General features: G+C 33.7%; 1 protein-coding gene across 1 annotated transcript in view; it reads right to left on the bottom strand.

The window, feature by feature from the left end:
* Positions 1 to 10,964, bottom strand: part of LOC114331606 (MAP kinase-interacting serine/threonine-protein kinase 1) — a 615,902-nt gene that overhangs the window by 121,796 nt on the left and 483,142 nt on the right. The window lies entirely within an intron of this gene.

Below are 10,964 nucleotides of genomic sequence, written 5' to 3'. Positions count from 1 at the left end.
CATTGGGGAAGAACGGAATTCGAACTTCCACCTTATTAGGACAAATGAATGTTCTATACAATTTTGACCTCTTGTTCTATTCCAGGGAAATAAGGCAAAAATATACCATGTTCGGGACACTTCAGCAGCCAGCTTCCAAATGGGTTTTTTGGGTACTATATACCTAATATATTATACATACAAAAATGCCCGTCACAGTTCTGACGAGAAATTTAGTTATTAACAAATAAGTGTCAAAAATGGCAGTTTTTTCGTTTAAATTGCTACGGGTAAAAATAGGATAATTAAATATCTTATTTATAATGTTATTCTTTTAGTAGATGAGCCAAGGTTTAAAATGGCAGTTTTTGAATTTCGGTTTGATCACTTGTTGCTTCAGAAATTGCAAAATAAGACTAAAATTTCGAAAATAAAATAATTGCTATAACTTTTGTGAAAATGACTTTAAGACTTTCATTTCATTCATATTGCATGAAAAGTTGAGACAAGTAGTCCGTATAATGCACAAAAAATTTTAAGACGATTCGTCAATTAGTTTAAATTTTATTCAAGTTGTTTATCCCAATGAGCTTTTTTTTTTCGAAATATTATTGTTCAGAAAATGGTAATGATATAGCAATTCTGTGAAAACCACATGAAAGAAGAAAAGTCATGTTTTCAAAGTATTTTAAAAAAATCATTAGAAAGTCATTTTTATCATTCCGAAAACATTTTACTAAAGTAGGGTCATTTTCAGTTCATAAACAATTTGAATAACTTTGTTAATATTGACTGTAGATTAAAACTACTTTGGGATTTGAAAAGCTGGTATTTTTATACGAATTTTCGAAAAACCACTTTTTGCCTAGATTAATTACAGTCAAAGTTAGCCACTTTTTTTATTTAATTAACAGCTACTTTGTTTATAACAATTGAGCAACTCAACTAGCGCCATTTCGAAGTTGAAGGTATATAGTTTATGTGCAAAAGTTTGAGTAAACTTTAGACTTTAACAGAGTTGTTAAAAATAACGTTCTCGATTTGTGGTCGGTGGAAATGAATTATTAAAATCTGTGCACTCAAAAAATGAAACTGATTCTTCAAACATATGCTGCAATTAATATCTCCAGAGCTTGTTGATGGATTTTGATCATATTTTTTTTTTAATTGTATGTACTCGTAGTCTTGTAGAGTACGTTATGTACGTAAATCCCCACCTAACATTTCAAAATGTTAGGGGGAGTTCCCCTTATCACTCAGGGATATCAAAAATAGATTACGACCGATTCTAAGACCTAACGCATATATGTACATATATAATTTCATAAAAATCGGTCAAGCGGTCTCGGAGGAGTATGACAACTAACACTGTGACAGGAGAATTTTATAGATGTAAATATATAGATGGGTATTAACAAATAGGGGTTGATGATGAAAAAGTGTAAATTAAGGGTTGTATGTATTTTTTAATCCTACATCATATAAAATTGAGATAAACAATTTTGTCCAAAAAAGTAAAAAAAAACCTTATAACTTATGGGTATGAAAAATAGATTAAAATCTATTCTCAGTCCCATAGGATATACTTGTAAAATCTGATAAAAATCGGCCAAGCCGTTTCGGAGTAGTATGGTAACTAACATTGTTACAGGAGAATTTTATGTATATTGAAGTAACTGTGAATTAAATAATAAAAGTGGCTAACATTGACCGTAATTAACCTAGGCGAAAAGTTTTTTTTTGAAAATTTGTGTAAACATATCAGCTTTTGAAATTCTAAGGTAAATTTACTCTACAGTCAATATTAACAAAGGTATTCAAATTGTTTACAAGCCAAAAATGACTCTACTTTAGTAAAATGTTTTCGTCGTGACAAAAATTACTTTTTAATGATTTTCTTCAATAATTTGAAAATAAGACTATTGTTATTTCATGTGGTTTTCACAGAATTTCTATATAATTATTATTTTCTGAACAATAACATTACAAAAAAAAGCTCTTTGGGAAAAACAAATTGAATAAAATTTAAACTAATTGACGAATCGTCTTAAAGTTTTTTGTGCAGTGTATAGACTCCTTGACTCAACTTTTTGTGAAATATAAAAGTCGTAAGGTCACTTTCGCGAAAGTTATAGCAAATTTTTTATTTTCGAAATTTTAGTTTTATTTTGCAATTTTCGAATCAACAAATGATCGGACCGTAATTAAAAAACTGCCGTTTTAAACATTGGCTCATCTACTAAAAGAAGAATACTATAAATAAGATATTTAATTATCCTAGTTTTACCTGTAGCGATTTAAACGAAAAAACTGCCATTTTTGACCCTTATTTGTTAATAACTAAAATTCTCGTCCGAACTGTGACGAGCATTTTTGTCTGTATAATGTATTAGGTATATAGTACCAAAAAAACCCATTTGCAACCTGGCTGCTTAAGTGTCCCGACAAAAACCTTATTTCTCTGGACTATTCGGTCTTGCCCCATAAGTAGGTATAAGATCGGACACTGACTATATATTATTATTTTTAATATTTCAGTAAAACGGTTTTGTTAACTATAAATCTAACCTTGTAGATGAATAGAGTATGCCTTGAAAGTAGTTATGAGGTTTGTTCCAACTCGATACAAAACCGTTCTTGAATCGTTACGCGCATGCGCAATAACGAATAATTATGCGCAGTAACACATTTTTCGTTACTGCGCGGTTCACGAACCGTTCAAGAACGGTTTTGTATCGAGTTGGAACAAAAATAGGTTTGTTCCAACTCGATACAAAACCGTTCTTGAATCGTTACGCGCATGCGCAATAACGAATAATTATGCGCAGTAACACATTTTTCGTTAATGCGCGGTTCACGAACCGTTCAAGAACGGTTTTGTATCGAGTTGGAACAAACCTAATTATAATTCTATGCCCAATTTTCATTTTACAATTGTAAGACAAATTTCATGTTTACATTTTTTGGTGCGATCTTACCCCGACGCACTTACTTAGTTTTCATTTTTTTTTTATCTTGTACAACCTGCTTAAAATATTGATTGAAAACTTTAAAAATACAGAAAAATCGACGAGAGGCAGTAATGGAGATAGCAATTTCACCCGCCTCAAAAAAGAAATCACGCGTTCAAAATAGCGACACGCTTAAAGGTTTCAATTATCTTTCCAGTGGGCCAATTTTATTTCTTTTTTTTTAATTCAAGTCCCGTCAGGTAAAACTTTCAAATTTGATTCTTTTAAAAGCGAATAAATATTCCTAGCCGAGTTGGAAGGATCTGATCAGCTTCTGAACTCCTTTGAAACGTGTTAATTTACTGACAAATGACGGGAGGGGACAAATGAACGAAACTTAATGAATTTTAATGGTCTTTTACTTGGATCCCCATTTTCACCACGTAGCCCCCTCAATTTCTTCCCTGGTTGTCGTAGACCCCCAGAAACTCGAAATCGACCCCTGGAGGTATCACTTTGGGAATCTATTGTAAAATCATTTTTAATTGAAAATTTCGCATGGTCGCCTTGTCTTTTTTATCCTGCTGCTAGACACGAAAGTCCACCTTGTCATTTTACTAATGAAAGTTATAACGATTCCACCCCGGGGACGATCCTGACGACCGAACATCAAATAGCAACAATCTTCTTAAGTGCATCATGGAGCGGTTTTGTTATTTGATATACCCGACCTACCACAAGCGGAAGTGCATCGTTTATATGCTTATAAATAGCTTCAAGTTTATTGATTCGTATAAGGAGGATCAATTATTTTTTAAAAAGACCAAGTCGCTTTTGTCGATGTAGAGGTGTTCCTCTTGCGGACGAGTATTTATAGAACGGATCTACCCCAAAATGAGTCAGATGATTCGCAAAATAAATTAATGTACTCAGTGACATTAGAAGTGTTACACGCAGAAGGAATAATTACTTGAACTTAATTTTTGGCAACAGTATGACTATATTAATTTAAATCATGATATGATAACAATATTAATGCTTTATCGTTTATACTTTTTGTAGAAATAAAGTTTTATCCTTAAATTTTTTTGTGTTATATGAAGACGAGCTGGGAAAGAAATTTTTATAACACGACGACCAATTGAAACAACTCGATCGTTACGATAAATTTCTCGCAAAATTGTGGTAGTAGTGGGAGAGGAAGCGATAGGAAAACATCTTGCAAAGCGCGGGAAGATTGTCTTCAAGGTTGTATAATAATAATAATATGTAAGCACTACGAGTTACATACATGATTTTAAAACTAAATCCAAAAACCAAATTAAAGATTGTGCAAGTTTATGCTCCAACTGAAAAGGCAACTGATGAAGAAATAAATACTTTTTACGAAGATCTTAAAAAAGCTATGACACCAACAGAGAATCCAAAATAATAATAATGGGAGATTTTAACGCCAAAATTGGAAGTAAGATTGAAGACTCTGAAAGCAAGATTGGAAATTTTGGATTCGGCACAAGAAACACAAGGGGAGAAAAACTTATGGAATTTCTGGAACAAGAAAACATGTATATTATGAATACCTTCTACAAAAAGAAACCTAACAGAAAGTGGACATGGGTTGCACCTAACGGAACCACCAAAAATGAAATAGACTATTTTCTCTCAAACAACAAAAGAATATTCGAAGACGTAACAACAATAAACAACGTAACAACGGGTAGTGACCATCGTATAGTTAGAGCAAAAATAAATATTAACATGAAAGAAGAGAGGAAAAGAATATTTTAAAAAAACAACGCGAATAGATGCCTTTAAAGTAAAAACAAATGAAGAGCAATTCCGAGAGGTCTTAGCGGATAAGTTCAAATATGATCCTTCACATAATCAAGATGAAATTGACGAAATTAACAAAAACATCAATAAGAACCTTCTCGAAGCCGGACTACAGGTCGCAAAGAAAACAAGTACTAAAGAAGACAAAATAAGCAACGAAACTAAACAACTGATGACGGAAAGACGACAACTACTAACGCAAAACAAACGCCATACTCAAGAATACATAGAACTTAATAAAACAATTAGAAAAGAACTAAAACGCGACTTACAAAAATGGAACGAGAACTTAATAGAGCGAGTCATTGAAAACAACAGAGGCTTAAAATGTCTAAGACCCGCATTGGGTGTTCAAAAAATCATTAAAATTAAAGACGCCAATAGTAAGGAAGAGAAGGACAAATATAAAATAACAAAAATAGTCGAAGACTTCTACAAAAGCTTGTACAGCTCGCAAAGCCAGCCTAATGAATCAACAAAGGAGAACGTCAAAAGAAAAATAAAAAACGTGGGATCAGAAGTACTACCAAATATAAAGGGATTCGAAATAGAAAGAGCTTTAAAAGAACTAAAAAATAATAAAGCTCCAGGACAGGACGGTATAATTGCCGAGCTCTTGAAAACAAGCAAGACAGTAACAATCCCTATACTAACAGAGCTATTTAATAAATGTCTCCATAATAGCAAGATCCCTAAAGACTGGAACGAAAGTCTAGTAATACTTTTACACAAAAAAGGGGACAAATGTGACCTACAGAATTACAGACCGATATCGTTGCTCAGTCAAGTATACAAACTATTCATGAGAATTATTAACAACCGGTTGACCTACAAAATGGACAATTACCAACCAGTGGAACAGGCTGGCTTCCGCAAAGGATATAGTACATCAGACCATCTGCTGACAATGAGAACATTGATAGAGAAGGCAAATGAATACCAACTACCCGTATTTCTTGCCTTCGTAGACTATGAAAAGGCGTTTGATAGTATCGAGATGTGGGCCATAGAACAAGCTATTAATAATTGTAGAATAGATTCGAGATATAGACAACTAATACATAATATATATGAAAATGCAACTATGATAGTACAACTAGACGAAAATACAAATCCCATCCCTATTAAGAGAGGCGTGAGACAAGGAGACGTAATATCGCCAAAGCTTTTCAACCTAGCACTAGAAGACGTCTTCAAAACGACAAATTGGTCAACCTATGGCATTAACGTTAATGGCAAGAAGCTAAATCACCTCAGATTCGCTGACGACATTGTGATTATAGCGAGCTCATTCGAGGAACTGCAAATTATGATAGAGGAACTCGCAGGCAGCTCCCAATACGTCGGTCTAAAAATGAACATGAAGAAAACAAAAATAATGACAAACACAGATGACCCCAGACGCATAACTATAAATGGCAGTGAGATAGAAAAAGTCCAGGAATATATCTACCTAGGCCAAATCCTGAAACTTGACAAAGAAAACCAAAGTGCGGAAATTAATAGGAGAGCAAGACTAGCATGGGCAGGATTTGGAAAACTTGGTTGGATACTTAAGAACCGCAAAATACATCAATATTTGAGGACCAAAGTGTTCAACCAGTGCATCCTTCCTATCATGACATATGGGTGTCAAACCTGGACCCTAACCAAGGAAAATATGAATAAACTAGCTACAACAGAAAGAGCTATGGAAAGAGCAATGTTAGGTATACGACTGTCAGATAAAAAGAGGAGCGACTGGGTAAGATCAAAAACAAAAGTCGAGGACATAACAACAAAAGTTGCCAAACTTAAATGGAGCTTTGCAAGCCACACTGTTAGACGGAAAGACCAACGTTGGAATGCCACGATACAACATTGGAGACCTTACCAAAGTAAACGACCGAGAGGAAGACCACAGATGAAATGGGTTGATGATATTAAAAGAGTAGCCGGAACGAATTGGAAATATGTTGCTCAGGATAGAGACCGATGGAAGGAGTTGGGAGAGGCCTATGTCCAAACGTGGACGATAGAAGGCTAAGAAGAAGAAGAAGAAAGCACTACGAGCCTAGTAGGCCCATGGATTGATGTACTATTATTTTCCACTCCCTTTTGTCAGTCGCTTTTCTTTCCCAGTTCCTTACGTTAAGTCTTCTCATATCTTCTCTAACTCCATTACTCCATCGTGACCTCGGTCTTCCCCTTTGCCTTTTCCCTGCCAATGCACTAGATAGACCATTCTTGGAATTCTAGATGGAATCATCCTCTGCACATGGCCCAACCATCTAAGTCTTTGCGCCTTAATTACTGCTAATATGTTAGGATCTTGATAGAGCTCAGTTAGTTCCTTATTTGTTCTTCTTACCCATTGTCCATTTAAGTTTTTCCCACCGAAGATTTTGCGCAGTATTTTCCTCTCCCAAACTAATAACAACTGCTCTTGGTGTTTTTTTGATGTGACCCATGTTTCAGAAGCATACGTTACTATCGACCTTATTACAGTCTTGTAAGTTTTTAGTTTTGCTCTTCGTGATATATTTTTTACTTCTTAACAACCCATTAAGAGCAAATATAGCGCCGTTGCCCGACATAATTCTTTTTTGTATTTCTTCTTCACAGTTAGGATCTCTTGTGAAAACAGTTCCTAAGTACTCAAATCTTTCAACTTCTTCGAATTTATGCTGTTTTCCCTTAGCTGTTGTCATAGTTATGTATTGCCCCCGAACGGAATGCTTATTTGTCCATTCCATATACTTTGTTTTTGCTTCATTTATATACAATCCTTTGCTTGCTGCCCTCTCCTTGAGTTCCATGACTGTTTCTATCAGTTCTATTTTGCTCCTAACCAAGATTACCAAATCGTCCGCGAATGCCAAGCACTGATGTTTTTTGTGGTAGATCAGACAATGTGCTAAACATTATAGACGATAATGGATCACCCTGCCTCACTCCTTGTTTGACCTCAAAGCTTTCTGTTATAGTATTGTTTATCTTGACTTTATTCATTGTTCTTTGGAGAGTTAATTTTATAATTCTAATAAGCTTTGGACAAACGTCCATGTCTTGCAATGCTGTGAATAATTCGCTTGTTTTGACTCAATCGAAAACCTGTTTAAAGTCAATGAAAAGAACCGTGGTGTCTTTATTATATTCGTAACTTTCAGCCTGTATTTCTCGTAGTGTGAAGACCTGATCCGCAGTATTCTGCCTTTTCTGAACCCACATTGATATTCTCCTATGCTTTTATCAACCTTCGTTGTTAATCTATTTTTAATATGCATACCAATATTTTATTCGTTATGTTTAGCAGCGCTATGCCTCGATAATTCTGACAATCAGCCATATTTCCTTTTTTGTAAATAGGACACAGTATTGCTTCTGTCCATTCCTCAGGTAGTATTTCTTGTTCCCATATATTATTAATTAGTTTATGGATTTTATCTACTAACTGATTTCCTCAAAATTCAATCATTTCAGCCGTTATGCAGTCGCTTCCTGGGCTTTTTTTCATTTTTAATTTATCGATGATATTGTGAATTTCGCTTATAGTCGGAGCCTACTCTTCACTCTGTTGATTTTGTATTTCATTTACTAGATCCTCTGTTTCCTTGTTATTGTCGTCTGTCTGTTCAGGTCCATTTAGAAGCTCATCAAAGTACTGCTTCCAGCGTTCTAATATCTCTGGTTCACCCATAATCATTTCTTTATAATGTACAGTTTTCGGTTGGTGCCCTCGTTTCTCATTTTTTATCCCTTGGTACAGGTTCCTAATTTGATTATTTTTGTAGCTTTCCTCTATATTTCTCAGTTTAGCTTCATAATGTTTCCTTTTTTTTTCTTGTAGTATTTTTTTGGTTTTATTTCTTTGTTTAGTGTAATTTTCCTGCGCGTCTCTTGTTCCTTGAGTTATAATTTTTAATCGTAGCTTGGCCCGTTCTTCCAATGATTGTTCACATTCTTCATCAAACCATTATTTTTGTTTTTTCTTTGTGTTGTCATTGGTGCTGGAAATATTTTTTGCTGCTTCTTTAATTACATTTTTTAATGTTCCCCATATGCATTCTACATTCCTTTCCACTATGCTCTCTGGATGATATGAAGGGCTGTATGAAGGGTTGAAAAAATCCCAAATAATGAAAAGTTTACACAGCATTGCTAAAGCAAGGGAAAAGTCATCAAAGGACTTGTTGATATGATTTGGCAAATGATGAGTAGGATATTTGAGGAAGAAAATATATACAATACATGCAGGTGGAGCTTGATGGTATTATAGTCCAGGGTAATAAGGTTTTTTCCATGACACTTCAACAGCCAGGGTACTGAAGCGTTTTTTCGACAAGTAATACCTGTAAGAACAAATTGTAACTATTTCCTGCGTAGGATCTGGCGGCCATTTTTATTTATAAACAATTTAGTGTCAAAAAACGGTATTTTTTCCTTTTTTTGCAAATTAATGGAAAACAGTAATACTAATGGTTTTCTTAGTACAAACATCTTCGAGATAATGGAAAAAGCTTTAAAATGGCGTGTTATAAAGTTTGATACACTCATTTATTGTTAATATAATTGCGAAAAAAGGTCGAAATTTCAAAAAAATTAATAACTATTGTAAATACAAGTATAGAGCTTTGAAATTTTTGCCACAAGAGGGTTCTTTGGTGCTTAATATGTGACAAAAATTTCAAAGCGATTCATTTAATTGTTTAAGTTTTATTCGAATTGTTTATCTCAGAGAGTTTTTCTTTGCAATAACATAGGTCAGAAAAAAATAATGTTAGAACCATTCTAAAGGTGTCAAATGAAAGAGCATGAGCCAAACTTGGTTTAAAAAAAGTAAATAAAAAATGCATTTATTAATAATAAATAATTATGCAAAAGTATGTTTAATTTTTCCTTATAAACTTTTTATTATTTTATATAATAAATTATATATATTTATTACAATTTTTCATCAATTATCATATATGTAAATAACATTATTTGGTAGTTATGGTAAAAACGGTAAAAAATAGATTTTTTTGAAAAAAGTTATTCAAAAAGTTTAAAGGATTCAAAAAATGAAAAATTGACGATACTTTTGCGTAATTATTTATTACTAATAAATGCATTTTTATTCACTTTTTTAAACCAATTTGAAAGTTTGGTTCATGCTCTTTCATTTGACACCTGTAGAATGGTTCTAACATTATGTTTTTCTGACTTATGTTATTGCAAAAAAAGCTCTCTGGGATAAACAATTTTAATAAAATTTAAACAATTGAATGAATCGCTTTGAAATTTTTGTCACATATAAAGCACCAAAAAACCCTCATTTGTCAAAAATTTCAAAGCTCTATACTTATTTTTACAATAGTGATTGCGAAATTAATTTTTTTGAAATTTCGACCTTTTTTCGCAATTATATTAAGAATAAATTAGTGTATTAAACTTTGTAATACGCCATTTTAAAGCTTTTTCCATTCTCTCGAAGATGTCTGTACTAAAAAAACCATAATTATCACTGTTTTCCATTAATTTGAAAAAAAAAAAAGGAAAAAAGGCCGTTTTTTGACACTAAATTGTTTATAAATAAAAATGGCCGCCAGATTGTACGCAGGAAATAGTTACAATTTGTTCTTACAGGTATTACTTGTCGAAAAAACGCTTCAGTACCCTGGCTGTTGAAGTGTCACGAACAGGGTATATTTTTGTCTTATTACCCTGGCCTATTAGTGTATAAAGATAAAGGGAACTGTTAGAACTATAGAGTGATAAAGTTAATGTCGCACACAATGAAAATTTGGGGAAGAACTGTAGAGCGAAGGTTAAGAAGGAAGACAATCGATAGAAAAAGAACAACTTGGGTGTATACCAGCAAGAAGGAGAACCGATGTCTTGTTTTCTTTGAGATAGTTGATAGAGAAATAGGGCGACAAGAAAAAATATCTAACCACCCTTTCACTTTGAAGTCAAGTGTGGCTCATCCCTAGGTTAAAGCTGTCCCTTCAGCCCAGCCTTTTTAACAAAGTCTATTATTGCCATAGGTGACACTTCTACGCAGTCGTAGGGCTCGAGTTGATAGTGCCCAAATGTATTAAGCCTTATCACCATCATCATCACGTAGCGCTACAACCCTGGGTGGGTCCTGGCTGACTGTACAACTTTTTTCCAATGTGCTCGGTCTTCCATCAACCTAGGGTCAAATGGAAAGTGCATTTTCCGGAGATTTGCTTGGAT

Source organism: Diabrotica virgifera, chromosome 2 (genome assembly GCF_917563875.1).
Source record: "Diabrotica virgifera virgifera chromosome 2, PGI_DIABVI_V3a".
NCBI classification, from domain to species: domain Eukaryota; kingdom Metazoa; phylum Arthropoda; class Insecta; order Coleoptera; family Chrysomelidae; genus Diabrotica; species Diabrotica virgifera.
Note: the sequence above shows the minus strand (reverse complement) of the source record. Positions and strands in the feature narration are given on the sequence as shown.